This window comes from Asterias rubens, chromosome 8, assembly GCF_902459465.1.
Source record: "Asterias rubens chromosome 8, eAstRub1.3, whole genome shotgun sequence".
NCBI classification, from domain to species: Eukaryota; Metazoa; Echinodermata; class Asteroidea; order Forcipulatida; family Asteriidae; genus Asterias; species Asterias rubens.
The window spans coordinates 13,540,253-13,552,738 of record NC_047069.1 but is presented as its reverse complement, the minus strand read 5'-3'; the positions used below and the strand labels follow the sequence as shown (position 1 = coordinate 13,552,738).

Here is a 12,486-nt window from a genome sequence, read left to right as displayed (position 1 = left end):
ATTGGGGAATGGATATGACAGACAAGCTAGGGATGACATGACATGCTAAAATGCATTATGGCGTTTATGATACTACACAGGAAGACATCTTTGTTAGGATCCCCAACTGCATAATTGAACTCTAACTGATTATTAGTAAAACAACAATGGGGACGTCTTTTTTCATCTACTTGGCCTTATTTCATAGAGCTGCTGAAGCACAACAAGTAGTGATAAATGAAATATTGCTTACTAGAAAGGGGTTACCACCCAAACACATACGTTACCCATAACTTACATGTACCACTCGGACTGGTATTCCCCTTTTTTGCTTAGCAGACAAATTTTAAAGTAGTATTTTTGCTTAAGGAGCTGTATGAAAATGGAACCTTGCCTCAAGTTTCAAACAAATGATTTTTGGCTGAAGAACATTTAGGCCTACATGATTTGGTTACTTTGCTCACATGTAGGACTCAAGTTTTGCTCTTTTTTATGCAGTTCTTTGCACTTTACAACCTGATGGGGCAGTCTTTAAATTGGGGGAGATTCATTTGTAGATGACAAACTTTCTCAGCCATTTGGGCAAAACACCTACTTGCAAATACAAATCATCCACAGGGAGGGTGTATCCTAAAAGCATCCATGAAAGATTATTTTGTGAGTAAAAATTGTTTTTGTTTTTTGTGGTAAACCCATAATTCTCCTATAATTCCAAATATTGAAAGGGTTTGTTTATTAAGTTGTTCTCAATATTTTACAGATTATTCCTTGAATATTGTACAACAGTAAGGCAAATCTCTTTGTGCATTTTCAGCCGAGAAAAAAAACAAAACAGATGTGAAATCATTCATGCACAATAATATATAGATTAATAAACTCGCCCATATAAATGCACTTTTATCAGAGTCATGCTAATTGTTCCAACACAAGTATATTAAGTTATGAGGTATGACGAGGCAAGGAGAATGAGCAAAACAGATTTCATTTCTGGAAATCCACCAGGGAAACAACTCATTGGTTTTAAAAAATTGGCGACATCGGCCCAACTCTTAAAAAGAAGAGACGTTCCGGTTGATTGTTAACCTAATGCCTCTGCAAAGGGAGCAGAAGATTAATGTTATCGCAGCTATCGATAATTAAGACTGGCATTCATGTTGCTTTGTCTGCTACAGTTTTGGGCCCAATTGTATGGCTCTGCTTACCGTAAGCAAATAATCAGCGCTTACAGAAGCAGGGAATTCCGCTTATTATACATATTTCACGGGTTAGCGGGGAAATTTTCCTTTTGCACATGCATACACATTACTAGGCATTATTTGCTTACACAGCTAGCACAAAAATTTTGGCACTTGCACAGTAAGCAGAGAATGGTGAGTAAGCGCATAATTCAGCGGTAAGCAGCGAGCCATGAAATTGGGCCCTGAACTCACAGTAAACCCAAAATAGAAATTGAAAAATTCATTGAGAGCCTGTCCAAATACAACGAGGTAAAAGTAGAAATAGGACCGTCTTTTAAGAAGTCCCAGAAGGAAATTGCCTGAAGACTGAAGACGCAAGCAATGATCCCTGATCTCTATTCCGGATCCTGTAAAAATGCAGTAGGATTAGTTCTATCTGATTCTGCGATCACGGAAACATCACCACGTAATTCCCACAAATTAGAGTTCATTACGAAGCAGGATATGAGAAGGCATAAATCTGAAGTTCCTTGACAACTTTGTACAAATTCTGTTTATCGACTGATCTTCTCTGTTTTCATCATCAAATTTTACTAATTTTTTTCAAACAAGTAAATAAAATAAGTTTGATATCTCTAGGGGTTTGCACAAAAATAGGTTGTTTTGAAGACTTTAGAAGAGCTTAGCTTCTTATTTCCTTTTTAAAGAAGATCCTCGCTGCCCCTCGTCTCTCTTCCAATCATAGTCTTAGCCTGAGGGGTGACTGGGTGTTCTTTGGACACCCTGTTTTAAATTTGGACACCCTGTTTTAAATTTGGACACCCTGTTTTATCTGTCATTTACAAGTAATTGTGTTGTACAACTGGACAATTTGGACAACCAGTTTTTAAATTTACTGCCAATTTTGACACTTTTTTACCACTTTCAGGCCTGGTTATGGAGGCTTATGAAGGCAACAAAGGAATTGCCTCCATGCCCCCTGATGCATTGCCTTGGTGTCATTGAAATGCTCCAGTAGAAATTTACAATTTCCTCATAGGGTGTCCATAGGGTGCCCTTTACCAAGGAGAAAAATGTGTTGGTCCCCTTGCCCATTAAAAAACGAAGCATACAGGCCTGAACCTCGCTCCAAAACCCAATAAGTATCCTACCCAAATATATTTTTTATAAACGATCTAGACACTGAGTTCTGACCCTTCCTACGCATCTATTTTGGTGTACTTTTAAAGCCACAGTGTAATCCTGCAGGGATATGACAGAAATGAAGTTGTCATTTCTTTCAAAGTTCATCAAACAACACATCGTCGTGTGCCTGACAAAAGGACGTAAGGGCAAGTTCCCGGCAAAAGGACGTAAGCAATTTATGTTAAAATTTGTGTTTCAAGAATTATGAGTGGGAAAGTTTGGTAAACATGTTGCTATGCAAAAGTCATTCTAGAAAGGTTAAATTCTGCATGGGGAATGGGGAAACATGTCTTCAGGGCAATTCTAGCAAAAAAACTAACAAAAAATGATAATTTTATAAAGTCAGGAGCCATGATGTTGCTTACGTCATTTTGTTACTGGGACAAACTACTTTGTTTTCCCGGCAAAAGGGCGTAAGGCCTTACGCCTTTTTGCCGGGCACACGACAACATTATATTGCGTGAAGGTCACACGCATTAAGGTGTTAATCCAGACTGCGGGCAATTTGCCAACTTATAAGCCGCACTTGATTTTCAATAATTGATGGAGTTATGTCTCAACATGCTTTTTAAACTTTGGGCATCAAAAAGATTTTAAAGCTAATCAATATATTCAAAGTTTATTGAGTTTTTCTTGATAGTCCAGTTGTTGTCTCTTCTCCCCATTTAAAATCATCTGTCATAAGGGAACAACACTTTGAGTCACTCAATCCTTTGCATGAGGATCCTAAACGATCAATACTTTTTACCAAAACTTCTTAATGGATAAACACCATAGCCAAACCAAAGGCGTACAATGTAACAACTTGATTCTTGTAAACAGATCAAGGATATAACAACGCAATTTGCGTTCTTGAACCTTGAAAACGTTATGACAGACAAACTTGCTTGCCTGTAAACAGCTCTATGAAATTGTGCACAGCCCTCCTTGATAAGTAGAACTAACTGGTTTCAACAATCAACATTAGCACAATTCCACATACAAGTGTACATTTGTCTATGATGAACAAGTTTATGGTACAAATTGAGATACAGTACACCTTGAAGCTCTTTACCCACAAAGGGCGACATGATTTTGATAGACATCTGAGGCTAACATTTTGAGTAAATGTAATTAGGAAACCTGAGGTTTTTTTGGTCACACATCTTGTTCAAAATTTGGGAAGTTCAATTATTTACACAGACTGCAAGGAAGCCTATTGCCAGACAGCATTAAACAAGCAGTTTAAAGACATTCATTATGATTATTGAAAATACAAAGACTTTATTGCAAACTTTTTACTTAAACTTCCTGTAACTACTTTAAAAAATATAAATACATACTTGTAGCAATAATTTCAGTTCCGAGAAAGAAATGTTCAGTCTGGCAACAGTTCTTTACAACGAGCTCAGTTCAAGTCTTGCTTCTATTCACGCAGAGCGATAAAATTACAAGTCTAATTCATATACATGTGTACATATTTAAGCTCATTTTCGCTAATAAGTTCATTATTACTTTGGAACAATATGCCAAATGATCTTTAAAGAGAAAACAAAAATTTCAATGACTTAAATATTCTTTTAAAAAACAACACTGCTACCATCCTTCAAGTTGGTTTATTTACAGCAATATATACCTCTTTGTTTATACTTAGAGCACAGCACACAATGAGTAATGACCAGATGGGACACACCTGTAGTCATTTTGTCCGATTATCATAAGCTCACTAAAAGGATACAAACAAATATAAACACAACAATACATCACACTAAAACTACTGACGAGTCATTTACATTGTAAAGTGACAATTGGAAATGTCAGGGGATGACCATTTCAGACAGGAATAGGCGATTGTTTGAGAGAAGGGAAATCCTCATTAACACAATGATGCTCCTGACACTTCATTAAAGGTTATTAAGGAGAGACCTGAATTGGAGGTCAGATCAATCAAACCTGACACACTCATTATCAAGACCATCAGAGTGACACTACGAAAACAAACACTTCTTGTCATCACACCTCAACAGACTCACCCTCCACCCATCCATCTCAACAACCTTAAGACAATGATCACAGGTGTTGCTAATTTTGCTGCTTTGTATCAATGATGATGTCTTTAAAAACTTCACAGCTAAATTTACTTCTAACCACGAAACATGATTTTGTAATTTTGTGTACGAAAAAAAAAAGCTCACGCAGGAAAAAAATTCCCTAATAGGAATACACAATCTGAGAGGTGTTACTGACAGTAACACTCCCTCAGATTCAGTTTTAGGGGCATACAAAGTGACATCTTTTTACATAACCATTTTACTTCCAAGTGAAATCCTTTTAGTTTATATACTTTAATCACTATTGTAATCTGCTATAGACCAATCCGACGAAAAAAAAAGTTGGTAGCGCCCTCTATTGAAAATTACCAACTGCGGTGTCTTTTTGTGCACCAAGGCATTGAAGACACCGCAGCAAATGGCGCGTGGTGCTTAACACTTGCGCGCCCGGTGCGCTTGGTCTATTGGCTTCTAACCAATGGAGGTGCTTATTGCAATTAATTTTAAAAGTGATTACCAAAAGTATACCTTCTCTTTTAAATTATGTACAGGCTACTAATCAAAACAAATTAAGGACAAAACAATGGGAAAACCAGATTAGGAAGAATAGAATGCCTAACGTTGCTGCCAAGTCCAAAAGTCAGCCGCATAAATTTCAATGACTTACATGTAGCCTACTCCACTAAAAAGCTTCAAACCCTGAGCATGTCTCCTTGACACCTTGTTTGCCTTGGCCAACTTGGAATTTCTCGCCATATCTTATCCTCAAATTTACAATTAATCCTTGGAATTTTCCTTTCTTCTAACGGGTGTCGAGAGAAATATTGGGTACATTTGTTTACCAGTGGAGGTTAAGGTACCACATAAGTCTGATTGTTTATTGTTCAGTGACCGGTTTCAGACCAATTAATTTTATATGGGAGGACAAACGCAGCTTTGGATAAATAAATGTAAAGATGAGATACAAACAAACAAATAAGAGATGATTAATTTATTTGTTTAAAACGCACTGTTTTTAGAAGGACATTATTTTTTCAACGCACTGTTTAAGAAACACAGTTTCAAAAGGGATTTCCCAAGCAGAAATGATGAATGAAAAAAAGAGATGATTAATTTATTTGTTTAAACGCACTGTTTAAGAACCAGGGATTTCCCAAGCAGAAATGATGAATGAGTACGGTTTTTCCCACTCTACCAATACCAGAAGAAAGTCAAATGAAATGTTGGGTCTTTTTTCCAAAGTGTGCAAATAGTTTTTTCAACTCTCAGAAGATACAACACAAGTTCCTGAAATCATAAATCTTCTACTGTCTTCTTTGAGAAAAAAAAAATACTTTGGTATTGGTTTCAATTAGGAATCGCATGATTTTCAAGATGACAAAACTAATTTCCGCCAAATTTGCTTTAGATTAATGACTTTCCTAATAACAGGGAAATTGATTCCCATTCGTTATAAAAACAGACTGTGATTGTATTCATTGTTGTCATTGTTGAAGATGAATTTTTATCAAACCTTGTCCGCTCAGTATTTTCTGATGCATTACTTCCTTTGCTCAAGCTACATGTAGTGATAAGATTACACACAAGTGATGTAAGCATGTTTATTTTGCCCAAAAAAAGAAAAAGGGGGAAAAGACAGAAAAAAACAGAGCATTATACACATCTAGGATTGCCTGACTTGGCAAACAATTAATGTTGTCACGCAATTTTGCATGGTTGATAAAATTGCTTAAATTGTATATCCTGTGCATGAGTTACTTTACAGTGTTGCCCTACTCTGTTTTAAAACATCATTTAATTTAAACATGAAAAGTGAACCTGATGACAGTAAAAAGCCTGTGGAGAATACAATATGCATGGTGTTGTTGTATTGATTACGTAGACAAATTAACCAAGGTTCCTATCTAGAATCAAGTGTTTCTTCCTTGTGATATTTTTTCACAGGACTCGGGAAAGTACTGAGTATACAGTGCTAACACAAGTTGGTGTATGGGTAAAAAGCCAAATTAATATTCATTATCCTCGATGCAAGTTTAACATCTGTTAAAAGTGTTTCTTGTCGGGGCCAGAACTCCAAGGCACTACATATAGTTCCTTTTCCAAGTCAGGCAACCCTTCTCTATAATGCCAAGTCCTTTTTTTTCAGTGTTTTTCTGCACTTGTTGGTTTTACAGGGGAGTTGTAAACACAAAATGCTGTGATAAGCAGCACATTTGGGTTCTGATCCCAATCATAGGCTCAAAACGTGATAATAAATATAATTTAAAAAAATCGTTTCAAAATGTTTAGGTTTTTTTTTCCCTGCTTAAAAAACATTATTTTTGGTGGAACAAGGACAATTTACTGGAGTGGGACTTGGGTGTGATCCCTTGCCGACATTGGGACGAGATAGCTCAGTTGTTTGAGTGCGGGCCTGTTAATCCAGAGGTTGCAGAGTTGAAGTACTGCTTCAGTAAACCAGTTTTAGCTCAACTTTTCAAATTATTTTGTAATTTACCCAGTTAGTTTCCCTTGTGCGTGGTTTATTACTTCATTTTTTTAACACAATTTAAACACAGTCTGGGAAAAAGCCGTCGGTGATGATGGGCCACTTGTTTGCATACCACCTTTTGGTTGATGTGCAGTATTCAAAAGCAAATTCTTTCTTGAAAAAAACATCTTTATCTAAGTAGAAAAAGTGGTTATGTTTTGTTTTCATTCAATTTAATTCTCTTCGAGAAAGACTCTGCTAGGGTCGACGTCAGGCCGTTAACTATTTTTTTCAATTTAAAAGGGTAATATGTACCAACAGGAAGTCATTCTAGGGTGGAGAAAAAAATTCAGGAGAACAAATATCTTGTAATGACTTACCTTTTAGTCTTCCAGTGTTTAAATGTCCACTTATTTGAAAAGCTTCTCTCAGCTCAAGTCTCTCAGAAGCACTTCCTACAGCAAGAAGACAAAGTAGAAAACTCACGCTCAATATAGAGTACAAAATAAACCTTGAGTTTTTAGTAGACTCTCTTGGAGAACATCACATTCCAGGTGAACAATTTCAACAAAAAGTTCTCACAAACAATGCTGCAGATAAAGTAATGTCCTCGGTTGATGTTATTATCCGCCTGACTACAAGTTGGTTCCAACCTTTTAACACCAGCGATGACTCTACAGTTCTACACACGGGACACTAAGCAAAAGATCCTTTTGCGATGGGAGTTCCTAGAAGCATAACTTAGAAGGAACCTGTTCGTCCTGTGGTATTATCACCTACATGACAAAGTATACTGCTGTACTCACTCCGACTGCCCATATGGAGTACTCCTAAATACTGCTGTCCTAAACAACTTTCAACTGTTTGCACTTTCACAATCATAGTCGGCAGAGAGCAATAGAACAAGCAGTTGACTGTTACATCTACACTGTGTACATTTCATCTAAGATGTTCAAACAATCAACACTATAGCCTTCAGAAAACCCAAGCTTTAATTATTATTTTTGGGGGGCAACGATAGCAGCGCTACTAATTTGAAAGTAACTACATATTTGTGTAGCAAATGTACAACAAGCAAAACTACACTGCACAGCTATTTTGTGATTGCAAACATATTACACTGGTAATAGCGCCAGTGCATGGTAATTTCTACCTTACACAATTGGAAATCAGGCAACCCTCATGATACCACATATCATGCATATCACAACTTACCAGAGCTAGTTTCATGTCTCTTCTTCATCAAATCATCTCCAAACCCAAAATGGTATCATCTAAAAGTCTGTCCAAACGGAGTGCTCCACTACCTTTCAAGGGTTTTTTAATATTTCAGAACCTGATAGTGGATGATAACTCAATTTCGTTCTCTCAATGAAGACACTGAGTTTGGGTTTTTCAACTTAGATGTGCAGATCTGAACCACACCCGTAAAGTAAAATGGAGCGGCTGATTACTTATGATTACTTATGATCGGAGCGGGCCATTGTCACGCCAAGGGGTGTTTAGACCAGTGTAGCTCCAAGTGCCCCCTCTGTTAACCCCAGGGTCACTCCACAACCAGCACCCAGTAGGTGACGACAGAAATATTGCAATGACTCATGGGATTGTATGACCAGATTCAGCTAAAGCGCACATAACCCCCCAAAAATTATACCTGGAATAAACCCAACCACCGGCCATCCATTTTATCCATAAACAAGAGAATAAAATGCCATGGGTAATATTTGGGGGACATTTTCTGTCCTCGGTAGATAAATCAGCTGGATGTGCTTTCTCTTTTTTGTAAATTTATAAACCGGGGTTGATCTGGCCAGGGGCGGCGACAGATTTGCGAAAGGGGGGCAACATTCTTAAACGAGGGTGTCATCAGAGGAGGCGGGAAGTGGCGAGCAGGTTGTTATTGATGCGGTTAAAGTAGGAGGAAAATTGGGATGTAAAACTGTTAATTTATGACTATTTTGATTTATTTTTAATGGAAAATATTTTAATTGCCCTAGTTAAAATCATTCAAAAACTTTTCTGACATATTTTGTTGGGTACTGACCGCTCGGTCATAGACCTGCCCAAAAACTTTCTTTGTATTTAAACTGAATATTACTCAACCCAAGTACGTGGTCTTTCTCCATTGTGTGTTTTAATGGTATACTATCTAGCTTTACATTATCTCAAAACAGGGGGGAAAAAAGGGAGGAAAAAAATTAAATAAATAAATAAATCTGGGCTCAATTTCATCAAGCTGTTTAGCAAAATAAATTGCTCACCAGGCAGCCTTATGTTTGTTGGCAACTGGTACCATGCTAACTTTTGTTCAACATAAAATGTTCCTATGCGCAATTTCTGATTCACAGCACAGCTTAACCGATTTTTAAAATGACTACCATTTCGGACACAACCGAACACTCACATGCACCAACCACCAACCACCAGCACATCTTTTACAGGACCATTTGAAAATCCATTGATACCAACTTGAAGCATTTGAAGTATTAGATACAGGATCCAGTGTAGAGAGTGACCATAAATCAAGACCACTCAGTAGTGTCTCTACTTAATGTAGCAAGTCAACTTGAGCTTTAAATGGTTCTGTTGGTTCAAACATGGTGCTCCATGGTTCAAAAAACCCCTTCATTCATGTTTCATGTACAGTGTCATGACAGACCTCCAAACAAGATGACAAAATGAAACTACATTTTCCCACTAAACAAATTCCCCAATGAATTAACCACAGTATAACCAGCCCAACACCTCATTCCCACAACAGCCAAGACAAGAATGCTAACTTGATATCCGCCCAATTACAGTTTAACGCATTTATAGGACCCTTTGGCATACAGATTTCTCCATCTGAAAAAATACCAAGATTATTATTGCATTGTTCCAATCTTTTTCTCTGATGCCATTGGGATGGCCGGGATACCATATACCTGTCATCTGGACATAAAAGGGGGTTGTGCCTGAAACAGGAGGTGACCAGCCTTCTGCTTCATTAGCTGAGAGTTATTCAAGACTTAATTGTCTTGGAAGCGACCTGATTGGGTTACAGCCGTGACCTCTGAGGTCACTGGCTGGTGACGTCAGGTGATGATTGACAGTTATGCAAATGAGGAGACAGAGTGATGTTTGATTTTAAAATATGCTGGGGTTGTAATAAAAACCACATGATGCATTTAAGTTTGACACTAAAGACATAATTGATGGGCGGAAAGTGTAACTAAAAATGCACTTTTTTTTCTTTAAGAACAGGCATAAACATTTTTGAATGAATTTAAATCTTTGAAAGCACCCTCAGTTTGGCTTATGCATTTTTTAATAAACAAATCCTTTTATATCCCAATGCAAATTCAACATCTATTGCATATCATAACAATAATATACTATGACACATGTACATAAGACACTTGTAGAAAAAAAGGTTTCTTGATCTTGAAGTGTTTTTCTGCACTGGGTCTGGCTTCCTCCAAGTTGCCTTTAAAAAAATTGCCTTGTGAGTCATAACCCTAAGACTTACAAAACATTTACTGAACATGAATGTTCAAAATTTAACTTGATGAAGGCTTGGGGGCAACAATTTTGCTTTGTAATACTAATAGAAACCATTTGGCTTGAACAAAAGAAAAATGGACAAGAGCGGAAATTTAACTTACAACCTCCGGAAAACGTGCAGGCCCACTGTTTTCATGAAAATTGTGTGGAAATTGAGAAGTTAATTTTTTTCTGCCTGGAACTTATTGCCAGTAAACTAACTTTTGTGTAAGAATGAAGCGCGCAAAATATGTTAAATTGAAACAAGCTTTTTGGAAGAAATACAGAAACACTTGGTCAAAGATTGTAAAAGTGTTGTAACGACAACTAAAAAAGATTTGTTCACCACAAGTTAACAAACATTTTGTTTTATCACTGCCCAAACTTTGGCATTATAACGAAGTTATTGCTATCACATGAGCACCTTTAAAAAAAAAACATCTCCACCAAATTTATCAATAAATTTATAAATAAATGAACTTGAACTTGCACAAGTTTTCATATGGGGTCTTTATCAACAGGCGTCCCGAAGTACACAATGTAGCTATTTAGCCTGCAGAATTGTCAAGCCACTTACTAAATTTTTACATATACCATAGGTACACAATGTACTTTTGGTTGGTAAGCAGTTCGCAAAAGATAAATGTAATTCTATTTTCAAATTATCTATTTCTAGACAGATTTTTGAAGTGTATGACCAACCTGTTCTCTACTTTTCACTTTAAAAACCTGATTTTTCTGGAGTTTTCACCTCACAAAACGTTAACCTCATCAACATCTGAATGTGGTATCAGGTCTGATACATCACGTAGGCAATGAAGGCAATTGCCTCCATGCCCCCTGGTCATTGTCTTGGTGCCCTTGAAATGCTCCAGTAGAAATTTACAATTTCCTCATAGGGTGCCCTTTACCAAGAGGAAAATGCCCCGGTGCCCTTGCCCTTTCAAAAACAAAGCATACGGGTATGTGATAACATGTGATATCTAAGTTTGTATTTATAACCACAAAGTGGTATTAGGCAGAAGTGACCAGCTGCTCCTTGTACTGACATGAAAAGTTGACCGCTTCCTTTCACAAGATCTAGATCTGCCAATCAGAGAGGGCTGTGGATTATTACACTGGTAACCTTGATCATCTAATCACAGCAGGAATGCTTAACCAAGGACACAACAAAGTCTGTCAGTTTCACTGGCACCCTGCCGGCCAAGTGCTGAAATGGAATATTTCTCTTTCTGGAATTGGAATGTCATTCTAAACAATGAATCATAGTCAAATGATTATTCGGCAAGGGTAAAAGTGTGTTTCTTTAAGTCAATCAAATTTTCAACCTATTTAAAACTTGTTTTTATTGCACTGATGTGAATGGAATAGGGATCACATCCTCACTACGATTGACTTTGTGAAATATCTGGCCTGAATCTTACAAATTCCGAAAAGAAATGTTTACAACTTTTGATTCTTTACCAATTCATTTAGCATTATTCTCATCTTGCTTAGATAGTAATTCAGCATACAATCTCCTGCAAAAAGACTCCCGTTAATGAAAAAAAAACAGTTAAATAATGGCATAATAATATGACCAAAATACTCATCAACATACCAAACAAGTCAAAAGACAACATTTGTGGCTACACTTTTGACTTAAGACACGTATTGAACAATAAGTACAGCTATTTAATGTATGTATGTAAATACATCCATGCATCTAAAATAGGCATGTACAATGTAGGGCCTACATGGTAGGCCTACATGTATACATTGTACTAAATTTATATATTGTGAAAATCAAATAATTCCCAAAGATTAGTGTCATTGGCAGACCAAGCATTGGCTGCAGACGAAAAGAAAGACAGTATGGATTGGAAGCCAAAACTTTGTATTAAAACCTAATCACAAACTTTCTGAATGGTTACGTCAAACGAACGATACTTCAATTTCTCCGAATAGGGTTCAATAGCCTTGATCCACCCCTTCTATTGTCAATGAATTACCAATAATCAGCACAAACTAAACATTTACCAACTACTCCGAAATAATATCATATCAAAAGCCGCAAAACTACGCTAGCACTTGTTTGGAAACCGAGTCATGGTCCATAGTACAGAAACCGCAAACCTACATA

The 12,486-nt window shown here is 36.9% G+C and overlaps 1 protein-coding gene across 1 annotated transcript in view; it reads right to left on the bottom strand.

The window, feature by feature from the left end:
• Nucleotides 1-12,486, bottom strand: part of LOC117293342 (teneurin-3-like) — a 102,722-nt gene that overhangs the window by 62,738 nt on the left and 27,498 nt on the right. The window contains 1 exon segment of the mRNA XM_033775626.1: nt 7,223-7,297. The gene's annotated coding sequence lies outside the window, so the exon portion shown is untranslated.